This window comes from Lepidochelys olivacea (assembly GCF_965140295.1).
Source record: "Lepidochelys olivacea isolate rLepOli2 genome assembly, chromosome: 24".
NCBI classification, from domain to species: domain Eukaryota; kingdom Metazoa; phylum Chordata; order Testudines; family Cheloniidae; genus Lepidochelys; species Lepidochelys olivacea.
In genome coordinates, this window is record NC_140434.1 from 2,972,535 (window position 1) to 2,989,618 (window position 17,084).

The 17,084-nt window shown below is 43.8% G+C and overlaps 1 long non-coding RNA gene across 1 annotated transcript; it reads right to left on the reverse strand.

The window, feature by feature from the left end:
- Positions 1 to 725: 725 nt before the first annotated feature.
- On the reverse strand, positions 726 to 2,068 carry LOC311512803. Its single transcript, XR_014709571.1, has 2 exons — positions 1,922 to 2,068; positions 726 to 1,398 (listed from the first exon to the last, which is right to left on the reverse strand). It is a non-coding gene; the product is annotated as an uncharacterized lncRNA (long non-coding RNA).
- Between the last annotated feature and the right edge of the window lie 15,016 nt (positions 2,069 to 17,084).

The following is a 17,084-nucleotide window of genomic DNA, read 5'->3' on the forward strand; positions in this document are numbered from 1 at the left end:
AGGCCCAAAGTATACCTGGGTTCAAAAAACAATTAGATAAGTTCATGGAGAATAGGTCCATCAATGGCTATTAGTCAACATGGCTAAGCCTCTGACTGCTGGATACTGGGACTGGACAACAGCGGACGGTTCACATGATAATTGCTCTGCTCTGGCCACTCCCTCTGAAGCACCTAGCATTGGCCACTATGGGAAGACAGGATACTGGGCTAGAGGGACCATTGGCCTGACCCACCACACTCCTGTTTCTTATGCCAGCCAATTGGAAGAGTTCAGAAATCATGAGTCAGGCCCCAGGGATGATGAGGTTTTAATAATGATCAATTTTGGTGAACTTGGAATTAGGAAAAACTAGAGTTGTGTGCCTCTAGAGTTGCATGCTGCTGCATGCAGTACCCCTCTGATGTCGAAGGGTTGGCTGGCCCCCCTGCCCGTGCTGTGGCATGCCTGGCTGATACCAGGGGCATTCTGGCCCTGTAGCACACAAACCACAGGCAGTGGAGAGGGGAGGCGCTGAGCAGGGAACACAGGCTGCTGCTGGGCCTGTCTCCCATGTTCCCAGCTGCCTCTGCAGCTCCTGGCTTCGTGCAGCCCCACCACTTCCTCGAGGCACCAGTGAGTACTCTCGAAGGGAAGGCTCTTTTGAAAAGGAAATAAAAGGAAGGAAAACCTGGGTCTGAGAGCCTGTGACTGCTCAAGAGAATGAAGCACCAGGAGGCAGACAATGCCATGGATCGTAGCTTTTATTACTGCACATCTACATGACAAGAAGGGGAAATTTCCCAACAACAATCACTCTACAGCACAAGTGACACAGGGTCTCTCTCCCGCCCATACGCAATATCCCAGGGGAACACAGTCGGTCAATTACACATTCCAAGGGAAGGCCTTGATACTGTGGGCAGAAAGAGTCTGCAAACTGAGGACAGAGATTGGAAACATTCCCAGAAACACGTCACACTGCAAGGGGAATGCCAGACAAGTGGAGTCAGGAGAGAGTTACTGCGCGAGAGGCTGCAATTCATTTTCATTCCGTTGACGTTGGTGGTTCCGTGGGCCCTAACAGAACTTCTTTTCTTTGCAGCAGTGCTGCAGAGGTGGGCATGGAGGGCACGGATCCACGCACTTAGGAGGGCACGGATCCACGCACTTTGGAGGGCACAGATCCACGCACTTAGGAGGGCATGGCCATTGATCCACGCACTTAGGAGGGCACGGATCCACGAATTTAGGGGGGCACGGATCCACGCATTTAGGGGGGCACGGATCCACGCACTTAGGAGGGCATGGGCAGGGATCCACGCATTTAGTCTTGCACTGCTTCACACAGCATGGAGGAGGCAGGCAGGGCTGTTTGCATTGATGCTGGTAAGACATCTTCCTGGGACGTGGGCAAAACTGAAAGAAAAAGGAGTTTTCAGGGTTTGCAAAATCAAGACAAACAACTGTATTTTCTTGTTAACATCATGCACCAGAACATTCAGCAGAATCAGAGGCTGGTGCCCTCGGGAACACTTCTCCAGAGAGAGCATTGCCATTGCAAACCACTTCAGAAAGAACAAACATGGGAGAGGATGGACTGAAATCCCATCCTGAAGCCCTTCAGTGGGATTAGTGAATTAAAGTCAAGATACTTAAAGAAAGCCCTCTTGTGAGCAGTAATATCTTTTGGAAGAAGAAACCAAAAAATGAAATCATAGAATATCAGGGTTGGAAGGGACCTCAGGAGGTCATCTAGTCCAACCCCCTGCTCAAAGCAGGACCAATCCCCAATTTTTGCCCTGATCCCTAAATGGCCCCCCTCAAGGATTGAACTCACAACCCTGGGTTTAGCAGGCCAATGCTCAAACCACTGAGCTATCCCTCCTCCCCCCCTGTCCCAGCCATAAAGTTAGCTCCCAATAATCAGAAGGAGACTTACCCAATTCACCGATGGGAGCAAGTGAAGAAGCCTAGTCGATTGAGGATCATTCAGGTGTGAGCCTTTTTATATGGTTCCTGTGGCTTGGTGTCCGGAAATGAGACACCTCAGAGCTATGTGGTTGAGGTTTTTCACAATCCAAACCTCCTCCATGTACAGACTCTTCAATTGCTTGGTTGCATCACTATTTTTAATAATTATTTTAATAATTATAATTATTGTAACGAGACACGTGACATTATTTGAGGAAATGCTGTGTGTGAGTTGTAACACCTGATCTACGTAATTCAAATTGGAAAAAAGAATTCAATAAAGAATTGGATCCTTTTGCTTTCATGAATGAATTCTTATGGATTTCTATAAATTCCTTCTGCGTCTTTGCTTGCGTCTTCCTCTGAGGCATCTGATACTAGTCATTGCCGGAGACAGAATCCTGAACTAGATGGATCTTTGGACTGACCCACGATGTATGTTGCTCTTTCCTGCTATTGTACAAATAGGCACGGAGTTGACATTGGAATCCTGGATTCCCCAGTAGGACACACTCCACGCCGTTTGTCCTGCTAAAATAAAGATTTGTCAGATAACTCCCGATGATAGGAGGTTTGGTATTTATTCTCTGACGCTGTGTCTTCACCTAGTGGTGGCTTCTTGCCATTTTACGCTGCAACGTCGTTCTAAGCCTAATATATGCTAATGTAATATAGATTGTAAATTCTTTGTGGTGGGGGTCCCTCTTTATACATATGGGGTGCCAATGCCCCCTAAATTGATAGCAGTCTCCTATCCATTTTCATTACATTAATGTCTTTTACATACCTAAGATGCCAGGAGCATGTGCATGGAATTGCAATTATCCTAAAATATGTATGTCTACTTGACATGAGTAATTGGTCATGGGTGAGGCCTCATTTCTGGGAAGACAGAATTAGGGAGCTAAATGGGTCAGCAGCCTGGAAACAGAATGTCTGTCCTAGCTGAGGTAAGGGGAACACCATAGGACAATGGACAAGATAAAAATGGATAAGATAAGCCTGAAACATATGATGATGTAAGGAGTAAGGTATGCATGGACAGAGCATGCTTTACAGGGACTGGCTCCTACAAAGTGACCATAGGAATCCCCAGATGTGTGATGCAATGTATAGTAAATGCAATGGAACATATGAACATGTATAAAGGAAGAAGTTTCTGTGTAACATTGACTGCCCCACACCCATGCCCTAGGCTTGTGGTGGATCAACTCAGCATACCTTTGCTGTGTGCAAAACAAAAAAAGCTGAGTGAAAAACTAGAGTAGAACTGAGCTCCGGTGGAAGCAAGTGGAATAGGTCTTGGGGAAATCCCAAAAATATTGACAGGAAAAGTCATGAGATTATGTGTTCTGGTGACAATCTTTACCAAATCAACTAATTCAATCATTAGTTCAGCACTGTAATGACTGACAACATGGAGCGAACCACCTAGTGGTGGTGTTATCCTGTTTACACAGGACAGTGAAGTGTTCTGAATACGAATGACAAAAGTTTGAAAGTTTTAATGTATTTAAATCAGGAAATGAGAACCTAACCAGGTATGTGTCAGGAAGTGCCTTTTTCTTTTTCTTTCTTTCTTTCTTTCTTTCTTTCTTTCTAAAGGAGAGGCTATTGCAGAGATTAAAATAGCTTGTAAGCTCACTGGGACAGGAACCATATTTTTATGTGCTTGTACAGCACGGGGTCAAGTGACTTGCCCAAGGTCACACAGGAGGTCAGTGGCAAAGTCAGGAATATAACGCATTTCTCCTCACTCTCAAAGCAATGACTTATATCATCTACATCATGCTTCCTTCTACAAGGTATTTAATTATTGTGACTCACTAAGGGAAAGTCTCCTTTATCAGAACAATCCTGACACAGGTAATTTCCCAAATCCATCTCCTGTAGATACGGCCTGGGCTCCTGGAATCCAGAGGCCCAGCTGTAAGAACCAACACACTGGAATGCTAAAGAGAAAGTTTCACCCATGTTGGCACATTCAGAGGCTGAGTCACCACCTCACAGGAGGATGACACATGCTCAGGGCCTTGCAGCATGTGAGTCCACAGTGCCCATTAACTGATTAAGTGGGAATAGCAAGTGACACAAAAGGAAGGGGCTGAAAGACGTCCTTGGATGTGCTCTTAATGCCTACAATTGTTTGGGGATTTTCATTTTAAATGTCAACACAAAGATGGCACCCCCAGCAGCACAGCACTCACTAGTGCTGCACCAGGGAGTTGGTTCAGTATAGAGTCAGAGAAGCATCACCAGTCACATCTCTCCTGGTTAAAGCTTAGGTCAAAGCCTCTCTGCTATTGGTAAGCATTGGCTTTCAATGGCAGGCTCTCTGCTAGACCCATCTGACTCTCCCCTGGACCAATATTCCAGTGTGTTCACATCAAATCGTAAAAAGCAAATGGGCCGTGAACATTAGCTGCCGTCCTGCAACACACTCTCTGCATCAGTCTTGGTAACTCCTCCGTAACTTCGGATGCCTTCTCCCCGGCCTGCGCCACCACAGCCTTTGCCTCCCTGAGAATTTTCTTCCCACTTTGGTATCCAAACCCACCTACTTCTGTCTCCCTGCTCCCTCTCCATACAGCATGCTCAGACACTGCGGCCATGGGCAGAGACTAAGAACCTATGACAGACTAGATCCTATTTCTTCAGAGCCCTATTTCCTCACAGCAGGCTCCTAAGCACTGAGACCCGTGTTGCTAAATACCTCTTCCAGGGATAGAGAGGGAGACAGCTGGTGCAGTACGACAGGGACCTTTCCATGACTGGATGCGATGGTCAGTTTTGTGGAGGGTTCAAATCAGCCACCAGGGAAACACACTAAGGCCCAAATTAATCTCTTGCATAAATCCATCGACCTCCATGACCCAGTGAAATTGGGGAAGGGATACAAAAGTCCATGACTACACCTCATTCTGAAGGGCTTTCTTAAAAATCCCCCTGTGTGTTAGCGCTGTTTGATGGACAAAGAGATGTAGTCACTAAAATAAAAAATCTCATTATGGAAACAAAATCTCTCCTAGTAGAAAGCTATTCAATGTGTAAAAAGAAAAGGAGGACTTGTGGCACCTCAGCGACTAACCAATTCATTTGAGCATGAGCTTTCTCCGATGAAGTGAGCTACAGCTCACGAAAGCTCATGCTCAAATAAATTGGTTAGTCTCTAAGGTGCCACAAGTCCTCCTGTTCTTTTTGCGAATACAGACTGACACGGCTGTTACTCTGAAACCTATTCAATGTGTGTGATTAATATGTTGTTTCACTTGGACTAAAACTCCTTGCTTCAAGTGAGAGAAGACTGAACTCCACAGAGAACATCCTAGCTGAGTTTTATTGTTTCTAGGTTCTTGTATCATCCTCATCATCTGACACCTTCCAGTAGTTTCTTAAGAAACCTGACTAACCTCTGTCACAGGTGGTTTATCCACTCTTTCACCATCTTGGCAGGGAATCCCCGGGTTAGTTTCTTCTTTCTCTCATCCTCGTCAGAGGGGAATTGTGGGAAGTGCAGTTTTGTTTCGGTTGGGGTTTGTTTATGGGAATTTTTTTTTACATGTATACGCTACTACCTGTCTATGTTACAGCTACACCACAGAGCTTGCACCTGCTCCACTTTACCCCTGCTAGTGCAGATGGTGTAAGCTGATGGGGGAGAGCTCTCTGTCGACTTTAATTACTCCAACTCCCACCAGCAGCGGTAGCTATGTCGGTGTGAGAAGTTCTCCTGCTGACGTAGCGCTATCCACCCCAGTGCTTAGGTCGGTGTAACTTCCGTCACGCAGAAGGGTGGCTTAGTCCCACCCCTGAGTGCCACAACGTACACCGACCCCAGCTGTAGTGCACGCATAGCCTTAGAGAAGGAAGGTCAAACAATTCTGTGCCAGGCACTTTTAGCATCATATCATGTCTTATGATCCTTCAATCCTGAGTGAGTTCATTCCAGGCTCAGACCCAGTCCCTGTGAAAGCTCTGTCTCCTAACAAAATGAACTTTACTCCCTGCATGACATTTCAAGCCCTTTTCTCTATAGGATTTATTAAGATATTGGTGCAATGTACTTCATTACCCTAAAATAGGCTGGAAAAGTCACACATTTCAGTGAGAGGTTTCAGAGTAACCGCCGTGTTCGTCTGTATTCGCAAAAAGAAAAGGAGGACTTGTGGCACCTTAGAGACTAACCAATTTATTTGAGCATAAGATGCATCCTATGACGTGAGCTGTAGCTCACGAAAGCTTATGCTCAAATAAATTGGTTAGTCTCTAAGGTGCCACAAGTCCTCCTTTTCTTTTTACATTTCAGTGAGATAGTGACATCCCTTACCAAACTGAGTAATTAACTCTTTTCCTCAAGGGCCCAAAGAACAGGAAGCACAGTGCGATTCTTTTGGGAGTGCTGTCCTTTTTACCTCGAAAGGCAAGAATCCCGAACAAGAATAAACAGGCGGTAAACATTTTTATTCTTAAACATTAGGAGGTGTTGAATATGTATAGCTAAGTCAGTCCCCATCCAACAGACTGAATTTGGAAGAGAGGGCTATATGCTAACGTGCTGAATGAAACATCCATAGAAAAGGATAAAGAGAAATTGATCACACTGTGTTTCCCTCTCTGCATTTTATCTTAAGGATCATCAATCCATGTAACTACTAGACAAAAAAAGCATTTTTTGGGGTGGGAGGACCAAGCAGGTTCTACCTGTATCTTGGTATCACTCATTAGCTTACTACCCATGGACAGGCAACCCTATTTCTGGTGTTTCCCAACTTTGAGTGACTGTCTTTGGATGCTTCATGTTCCTTTACTGTAGATTTTTCATGAGTAATACACTTGAAGTCACTGAATTGATTTTAAAGACTGAATGACCTAAAGAGACAGATCTCACTTAGAAAAAGCCGTAGCTTTTCTCCCTGCTACAACAAGCCCACTCGTAGTTGAAGTAAAGCTTAGTTTCAGAAAGGTGCCCAGTGTTGATTTAAAGCTCCCAAGTGGTGGCAAATCCACCCTATCCACTGGTAAGTTGACCCAGTGGACAACGACTATTTCTAGCTCAGAATTTTGCATCTTATTTCCACCTGGAATTCTTTTTAAACTTCAACTCCCAGCCACTGGCTCTTGTTCTGTCTGTGTTCGGTACATGAAAGAGATCTCTAGTGTACCTAGAGGGAAGTGATAACTTCCAGGTTATAGGAATATATACAAAAATGCCTTCAATATTGGTGTTTCACTTCCATGGCCAACTAGTGTTCTGTGCTTGGCAGGCTTCTACTCAGCTATTTCAGCGCAGTCCCACAGAGGCAGATTATGGGCCTGTCTCACATGTTCCCTGTTGCCTCTGCTCCTCCTGGCTTCCTGCAGCCCCAGCACTTCTTCTGGGCACCAGCTTCCACTTCCAGTGGAAGGGTCTTTTAAAAAGAAACCAAAGGAAGGAGAATCTGGGTCTGAGACCATATGACAGCTGAAGAGAATGAAACGCCTGAAGAAGAGCCCTGTGCGGCTCAAAAGCTTGTCTCTCACACCAAGAAACATTGCTGCAAGAATAGATATTAGCTCACCCACTTTATATCTGAAACACCAGGAGACAGACAATGCTGTAAACTATAGCTTTTATTGCTGCACATCTATGGTATGATGGGATAACATGATTTTGGCAATTAATTGATCTTTAACTATTCATGGTAACTAGGTCCAATGGCTTGTGATGAGATGTTAGATGGGGTGGGATCTGAGTTACTACAGAGAATTCTTTCCTGGGTGTCTGGCTGGCGAATCTTGCCCACATTCTCAGGGTTCAGCTGATCTCCATATTTGGGCTCAGGAAGGAATGTTCCTACAGGGCAGATTGGAAGAGGCCCTGGGGGTTTTTCGCCTTCCTCTGTAGCATGGGGCACCGGTCACTTGCTGGAGGATTCTCTGCATCTTGAAGTTTTTAAACCATGATTTGAGGACTTCAACTGATCAGACATAGGTGAGAGGTTTATTGCAGGAGTGGGTGGGTGAGATTCTGTGGCCTGCATTATGCAGGAGGTCAGACTAGATGATCATAATGGTCCCTTCTGACCTTAATATCTATGAATCTATGAATCTTCGTTACAAGATGGGATGGGAAAAGAGATCAGATGGGGAAATTTTCCAACAACCATCAGTCTGCAGCACAAGTGTTACAGGATCTCTCTCCCGGCCCTACGCAATACCCCAGGGGTACAAAGTTGGTCGTTTACACATTGTTAGGATATAGATATTCAGGCCTGTCTGCAAAGGCCTGTACTTTAAGAATTTAGGGGTATTCTTATCACTTGGCTAGTTCTAGAGGTATAAAAGAAAGAATCAAAATCACTGTCTGCTGGTGTAAGGGCCTTCTCTTACTGTGACAGTCTGAGGCCCTGTTCTTAGGCTAAGGCCTTTGGCTAAGCAGCAGAGGCAGCCAAAAGCTAGGAAGCGAACAGTCACATCCTCACATTCCAAAGTAGTCACATTGAAATAAGGTGCTATTGGGCTGTTAGGCACTATCAGGACAGGATTGTATTCCTATCACCTCCAGAGAAAGGGAAGTGCCTAGAAAATGTAAAAGGAAACTTAGTTTGATAGCATCCTGTCTGGCAAGAACTCACTTATCAATAGCTGGGATGTGAAATCCTCACTTCTGTATTATCTTGTCATTATACTTCCCACTTTGCTATTGTTTGTCTGTATAATCTCTGTCTGGTTCTGTGATTGTTCCTGTCTGCTGTATAATTAATTTTGCTGGGTGTAAACTAATTAAGGTGGTGGGATATAATTGGTTACATAATCATGTTACAATATGTTAGGATTGGTTAGTTAAATTTCAGGAAAATGATTGGTTAAGGTATAGCTAAGCAGAACTCAAGTTTTACTATATAATTTGTAGTCAATGAGGAAGTGGGTGGGTGTGGGTGTGGGTGGGAGGGGGTGGGTATGTGGGTGGGTGTGGGAGATGGGAACAGGGAATGGGGGTAAGGAAATTGCAATCATGTTTTGTTAAAGGGGGAAATGGGAACAGGGAATGGGGGTAAGGAAATTGGAATCATGTTTGGCTAAGGGCAGGAATGGGAACAGGGACACAGATGTAAGGCTCTGTGGTGTCAGAACTGGGAAGGAGGACCCTAAGGAAGGAAACTGGAATCATGCTTGCTGGAAGTTCACCCCGATAAACATCGAATTGTTTGCACCTTTGGACTTCGGGTATTGTTGCTCTCTGTTCATGCGAGAAGGACCAGGGAAGTAAGTGGGTGAAGGAATAAGCCCCCTAACACACATTCCAGGGGAAGGCCTTGGTCTCTAGGCACTGATAGCAGAAAGAATGTATGAAGTGAGGACAGAGATTGGAAACATTCCCAGAAACACGTCCCACGGCAAGGGGAATACCAGACCAGCGGAGCGAGGAGAGAGCTACTGCACGAGGGGCTGAAATTCATTTTCATTCCACGGACGTTGGTGGTTCCGTGAGCATTAACAGAGCTTCTTTTCTTTGCAACAGTGCTGCACAGGTGGGCATTTTGGAAAGCACAGAGGGCATGGATCCACGTGCTTAGGAGGACATGGGCATGGATGCTCACATGTAGTGCACTTCTTCAAACAGACTTTACAGCAAGGATCCAGGCATTTGGTAGTGCACTTGGTCACACAGCATGGAAGGGGCAGGCAGGGCTGTTTGCATTGCTGCTGATAAGCCATCTTCCTGGGACGTGGGAAAAACTGAAAGACAAAGGAGGCTCCAGGGTTTGCAAAATCAAGACATTGTCATTAGCGCCATGCATCAGGACATTCAGCAGAATCAGAGGCTGGTGCACTAGGAACCCTTCTGCAGAGAGAGCATTGCCACTGAAAATCACTTCAGGAAGAACAAGCCTGAGGGAGGATGGACTGAAATCCCATCGTGAGACCTTCAATGGGATTAGTGAAATGATCACAAGATACTAAAGCAAAGCACTCTTGTGAGCAGTAATATATTTTGGAAAGAAAAAACAAAATCCCAGCCATAAAATTAGCCCCCAGTAATTAGAACGAGGCTTACCCAATTCACCGAACGGGAGCAACTGAAGAAGCCAAGTGGATTGAGGACTATTGAAACACAAGCCTTTACATATGGTTTCCATGGCCTGGTCTCCAGAAATGAGACACCCCAGAGCTATGCAGATTTGATTTTTCACAACCTTGCACCACTTACAGTGTTTGAATCATTATTTAAATAATAACTCATCATTATTTTATGGAGACAGGTGACCGTGTTTGAGGAAATACTGTCTATAAATTGTAGCTCCGAGCTACGTAAGTCAAATCAGAAAAAAACCCGATTCAATAAAGAACTGGCTTTTGTGCTTTATACAATGGACTCAGATGGATTTCCATAGATTTGTTCTGCAGGCTTTTCTGTACCTTCCTCTGAAACATATGGTACTGCTAAATGTCAGAGAAACAGTACTGGATTGAATGGATCTTTGGTCTGATCCGATATTCAGATTCCTCTATTCCTGGTAATGTACAACTCCCCTCCATGATATAGCATTCTTGCTTCTGTAGACACAGAGCTGACATTAGAATCCTGGATTCCCCTGGTTTTTTAGCAGACACTCTCCACTCTGTTAGTCCTTCCAGAATAAACATTTGTCAGAAGACTCCAGATGATAAGGAGTTTAGGTCTTTATTATCTGACATTGTGTTTTCGTGCTCATTTGTGCTGCAACTTCTTTCTAATTTTAATATAGAATCATAGAATATCAGGGTTGGAAGGGACCTCAGGAGGTCATCGAATCCAACCCCCTGCTCAAAGCAGGACCAATCCCCAATTTTTGCCCCAGATCCCTAAATGGCCCCCTCAAGGATTGAACTCACAACCGTAGCTTTAGCAGGCCAGTGCTCAAACCACTGAGTAACATAGATTCATAAATTCCAAGGCAGGAAGGACCATTGGGATCATCTACACAGGCCAGAGATCTGCCTCAAAAGACAATTCCAAGAACATATATTTTAGAAAAACATCTAATCTTGATTTTAAAGTGGTCAGTGATGGAAAATCCACCATGACCCTTGGTAAATTGTTCCACTGGTTAATTGCCTTTCCTGTTGGAAATTTACACCTTTTTCCCAATCTGAATTTTTCTAGCTCCAGACTGTGTTAGTCTTTTCTGAGCTCGATTGAAGAGCCCATTATTAAATATTAGTTCCTCATGTACTTTCTTATAGACTGATCAACTCACCCCTTAACCTTCTCTTCATTAAGCTAAAGGCATTGAGCTCCTTAGTCTGTCACTATAAGGAATGTTTTCTAAACCTTTAATCATTCTCGTGGCTCATATCTAAACCCTCTCCAACTCCCCAGCATTCTTCTTGAACGGGTGGCCCAAGAACTGGACACAGGATTCCAGCGGCATCCACACCAGTGCAAAACATAGAGGTAAAACAACCTCTCTACTCTCACTCCAGATTCCCATGTTTATGAATCCAAGATTATGCTAGGTATTTTGGTCCCAGCGTCACACAGGGTGCTTGTATTCTGCTGATTATCCACCGTGCCCCCCAATCTTTTTCTGAGTCACTGCTCCGCAGGAGAGAGTCCTGTATGAACGGCTGACATTCTTTGTTCGTGGTTGTATACATTTACATTGAGCCATATCAAAATGTGTATTGTTTGCTTGCATGCGGATTATTAAAGCATGTAGACTGCTCTGAATCAAGGACACCTCCACTTAATTAATTACCACTCCCCCAATTTTCATGTCATTTGTAAATTTTTCACTGATGATTTTACGTTTTCTTCCACCTCATTGATAAACATTTTAAGTACGGTAAGGCCAGGAACCAATCCATGAGGGACCCCACTGGAAACTCATCCGCTCGATGACAATTCCCTGTTTACAATGACATTTTGAGACCTATCAGTAAGCCAATTTTTAATCCGTTTAATGTGTGCCATATTAATTTTATATCATTCTAGTTCTGGATTAAAATGTCATGTGGCACCAAGCCAAATGTCTTAGAAAATCTAAGGATATTACGGCAACATTATCAACTTTATCAACCAATCTTGTAATCTTATTAAATAGATATTGAATTAGTTTGACAGGATCTATTTTCCCATAAAACCATTGCATTAATGACATTATTCTTCTTTATTAATGAAGTCCCGTATCAGCCTTTCCAGTCTCTTGCCCGGGATCGATGTCAGGCTACAATTACAGTTGGTCATTACCTGGGTCATCCCATTTAACCTTTCTAAAAATTGGCATAACATTAGCTTTCTTCCAGTCTTCGGGAACTTCCCCATGCTACAAGAGATACTGAAAATCAACATTAACAATCCAGTGACCTCCTCAATCAGCTCTTTTAAAACTCTTGGGTGCAAGTTATCTGGACCTGCTGATTTATATATGTCTAACTTTTGTAGCTTCTTTTTAATATCCTCCAATGTAAGCACTTTGTGGTGGGGTCTGTCTTTATACAAATGGGATGCTAATGCCCCCAATGGTGATAGCAATCTTCTGTCTATGTCCATTGCACTATTTCTAGTCCAGACATGTCACTGTAATCAGAACCAGATGGCTCAGAGGAAGGTGAAAGAAAGCCTGCAGAAGGAATTTTTGCAAATTCATCAGTCTATTAATTAAGGCAAAGAAGCCAGTTCTTTATTGAATTTTTTTTTCTTATTTGAATTATGTAGCTCAGCAGTTACAACTTACAAACACTATTTCCGCAAACACTGTCACCTGTCTCCTTAAAATAATTATTAATTATTATTAAAATCAGGATTTGCACAATCAACTAAAGAATCTGTAGGTGGCGCAAGGTTCTGAAAAATCACATCTGCATAGCCCTGGGGTGTCTCATTTCCAGAGACCAGGCCACGGAAACCATACATAAAGGCTCATGCCTCAATGTTCCTCAATTCACTTGGCTACTTCACTTGCTCCCATTTGGTAAATTGGGTAAGTCTCACTCTGATTATTGGGAGCTAACTCTGTCTGTGGGATTTCATTTTTTGCTTTCTTCTTCCAAAATATATTACTGGTTACAAGAGTGCTTTGCTTAAATATCTTGTGACTATTTCACTAATCCCATTGCAGGGCTTCAGGATTGTATTTCAGTCCATCCTCCCCCATGTTTGTTCTTTCTGAAGCGGTTGGCAATGGCAATGCTGTCTCTGGAGAAGTGTTCCCAGTGCACCAGCCTCTGATTCTGCTGGATGTTCTGGTGCGTGACACTAATAAGAAAATACAGCTGTTTGTCCTGAGTTTGCAAACCCTGAAGCCTCCCTTGTTTTTCAGTTTTGCCCACATCCCAGGAAGATGGCTTATCAGCAGCAATGCAAACAGACCTGCCTGCCCCCTCCATGCTGCCAAATGCCTGGATCCCTGCTGCAAAGTCTGTGTGAAGAAGTGCACTACATGCGTACATGCATGCCTGTGCCCGTGCCCTCAAAAGTGCCCTCCATGTCCTCTGTGCCTTCCAAAGTACCCACCTGTGCAGCACTGTTGCAAAGAAAAGAAGCTCTGTTAGTGCTCACAGAACCACCAACGTCCGTGGAAAGAAAATGAATTTCAGCCCCTCGTGCAGTAGCTCTCTCCTCGCTCCGCTGGTCTGGCATTCTCCTCGCAGTGGGACGTGTTTCTGGGAATGTTCCCGATCTCTGTCCTCACTTTGTACACTCTTTCTGCTATCAGTGACTAGAGACCAAGGCCTTCCCCTGGAATGTGTAACCGACCGACTTTGTACCCCTGGGGTATTGCGTAGGGCCAGGAGAGAGATCCTGTAACTCTTGTGCTGCAGACTGGTTGTTGTTGGAAAATTTCCCCATCTGATCTCTTTTCCCATCCCGTCTTGTAATGTAGACATACAGCAAATAAAGTTACGATCTACAGCATTGTCTGCCTCCTGGTGTTTCAGATATAAATTGATTGAGCTAATATCTTTTGTTGCATCAACATCTGTTGGTGACAGATACAAGGTTTCGAGCCGCACACGGAGCTCTTCTTCAGGTACTTCATTCTCTTCAGCCGTCACATAATCTCAGACCCAGATTCTCCTTCCTTTGGTTTCCTTTGAACAGACCCATTCCCTTCTGGTGCCCAGAGGAAGTGCTGGAGCTGCAGGAAGTTAGGAGGAGCAGAGGCAGCAGGGAACACGTGAGACTGGCCTGTTCTCTGTCTCTGCGGGACTGGGCTGAAATAGCTGAACAGAAGCCTGCCTAGCAAAGAACACTAGTTGGCCATGGAAGTGAAATACCAATATTGAGGACATTTTTTCAATATGTTCCTATAAACTATAAGTTATTGCTTCCCTCTGTGTACACTAGAGATCTTTTTAATGTGTCATACAAGGACAGAACAAGAGCCCGTGGCTGGGAGTTGAAGTTTTAAAAAATTCCAAGTGGGAATAAGATGCAAAATTCTGAGCTACAAAGAGTCGTTAAGCACTTGAACAGCTTCCAAAAGGATAGGGTAGATTCATCACCACTCGGAAGCTTTAATTCAAAATTGGGCATCTTCCCAAAACTATGCTCCACTTCAAGCAGAAGTGATTGGGCTTGTTCCAGCAGGGGGAAAAGCTGTGGCTAGAATAAGAGAATCTTATGCATCTAGTCAAGCACTCAAAAGTTGGGAAACACCAGAAATAGGGCTGCCTCTCCATGGGTAGTTAAGATAATGTGTGATACTGGGATTCAGATAGAACCTGACAGGTTAACTCAAAAATTCTCTGTTTGTCTAGCAGTCATGCGGATTTGATCCGTAAGACAAAAGGCAGAGAGTGAAACACATTGTGATCAGTTTCTCTTTACCCTTTTCTATTAATCTTTGATTCAGCACTTTAGCATGCAGCCCTCTCTTCCAAAGTCAATCTGTAGGATGGGGACTAACTTAGCTATACATATTCAAACCTCCTAATGTTTACATGGGAAAACTTTCACCACCAGTTCTTCTTATTTAGGATTCTTGCCTTCCAAGGTAAAAAGGCCAGTACTCCCAAAAGAATCGCACTGTGCTTCCTGTTCTTTGGGCCCTTGAGGAAAAGAATTAATTACTCAGTTTGGTAAGGGATGTCACCATCTCACCGAACTGTGTGAATTTTCCAGCTCATTTTAAGATAATGAAGTACTTTGCACCAATATCTTAATAGATCCTACAGAGTAAAGGGCTTGAAATGTCATGCAGGGAGTAAAGTTCATCTGGTTAGGAGACAGAGCTTACACAGAGACCGTGTCTGAGTCTGAAATGAACTCGCTCAGGAACGAAAGACCACCAGAAACCATATCACGCTACAAGCGGCTGACATGAAATTGTTTGACCTCCCTTCTCTAACATAGATACTGGGGTGTACATTTCAAAGCAATCCCCATAAACAAAACCCTACCAAAACAAAACTCTGCACTTCCCACACAATGCCCCTTGGAAGAGGATCAGAGAAAGACCAAACCACAGGTGATTCCCCTTGCAAGTGGATGACCGAATGAATAAACCACACGAGAGAGGTGAATCATATTGCTTAAGGCACTACTGGAACATGTCAGATGTTAAGGCCTTTACCAGAAACTATAAACAATAGAATAGAATACAATGCTAGTATGTTGCTATTGTGCTGGGTGGCACAGACATACCATGTGAATCTCAGGAAAACAAACACAGAACATTGTCTCTGGACTCTTTTCCCTCCTTTAGAAGAAAATTATTTTATTCCAAGTTAAAGGAAATATCCATTGTATAATTTTAATACATTTTTAATGATAGACATTTCATTTTCATGATGATATCTTTATCTTAGCTCTGCCCAGGTGACATCATTTTACCCATCAATCATCACCAAAACACAGGATTTTTAAGAAATCCTTTCAGAATGAGGAATAGCCATGGGCTTTTGTTTCCTTTGCCCAGTTTCTCAGAATCATGAAGAGTAATGGAATTATACAAGTGATAAATCTGCTCCTTCACATGTGTGGCTGATTTGAACCCTCATCAAAACTGAGCAAGTCATCCAGTCACAGAAGGATCTCTCTGGACCACACCTGATTGTCCCAGCTCTATCCAGTGTCCTGAAAACCTAAATAGCATCACAATTGGCAAGGTGGCAGCTGCTTTCACCAGCTTAATGGTGATTTGGCCATCAAAAATCTATAACTAAAAGCCCAACACATGAAACTTCAGCTCAAATGTTATACCCGTCTTAACGTATGGGTGTGAAATCCACCATAGGTTCAGACATACACCTAAATGCCTTTGAAAGCAAATGCCTTAGGAAATACAAGGTATTAATTGGAATGATTTTATAACAAATGCTGGGATTTGTCAGAGAGTTCGACAAGCACTTGTGTCTAACTTTATCCTGAAAAGAAGATGGAAATATCCAGGATATCCTTCTCTTTTCCTTCTGCTACGAAGGTCAATATAGCTTTTTAGAGCTTAGCCATGTGAGAAAGGAAAGCACTCTTTTCAGCCACAGAACCATCAACAGTCATGGAATGCAAAGCAAATCCCACGTCCCCGTGCAATTTACTTCTCCTCCCACTGCTTAGCTCATGTTCTCCTAGCTTTGTCTTTGTTAGTGATTTCTCTAAAACTGCCAGAGTTTTATGTTAATTCTCTTACTACTGTGTAGGGATCAGAGTCTTCCCACGTAATATGTAACTGACTGACTCTGATCTTCTGGGACATTGCTCATACCCTAGTGAATCACTCTGTACAATTCAACTGTAGCATAGTCAGTGGTGGAACAATTTGATTCCCCAGCTCCCATCCCAACATTTAATTGTGGCTGTGCTTAAATCAAACTTGCAATTCCTAGCTTCATCCGCCTCTTAGTGTTTCCTTGATCTTCTCTCTCTTTTTAAGAGGTCTGGGCCCCATTCTGTCAGGTGCTGAGCAGCCACTTAACAAGACACCATCCTGCTCTGAAGAGCTTGCAATCTAAATAGACCAAGAATCACAGGAGAAATAACTGACCCGAGGTCACCCAGTAGGCCGGTGACAGAGCTGGGAACAGACTTCCAGTCAAGCGTCCACTAGGCCACACCAACCACTGAAGAAGCACTCGAAAAGCTTTGGCCCTGTGTATCAATGTCTGTACCCCCATGGCAGGGCTGACTTGCGCTTGAGGAACTTAACCCTCAGAGTCACACCTCT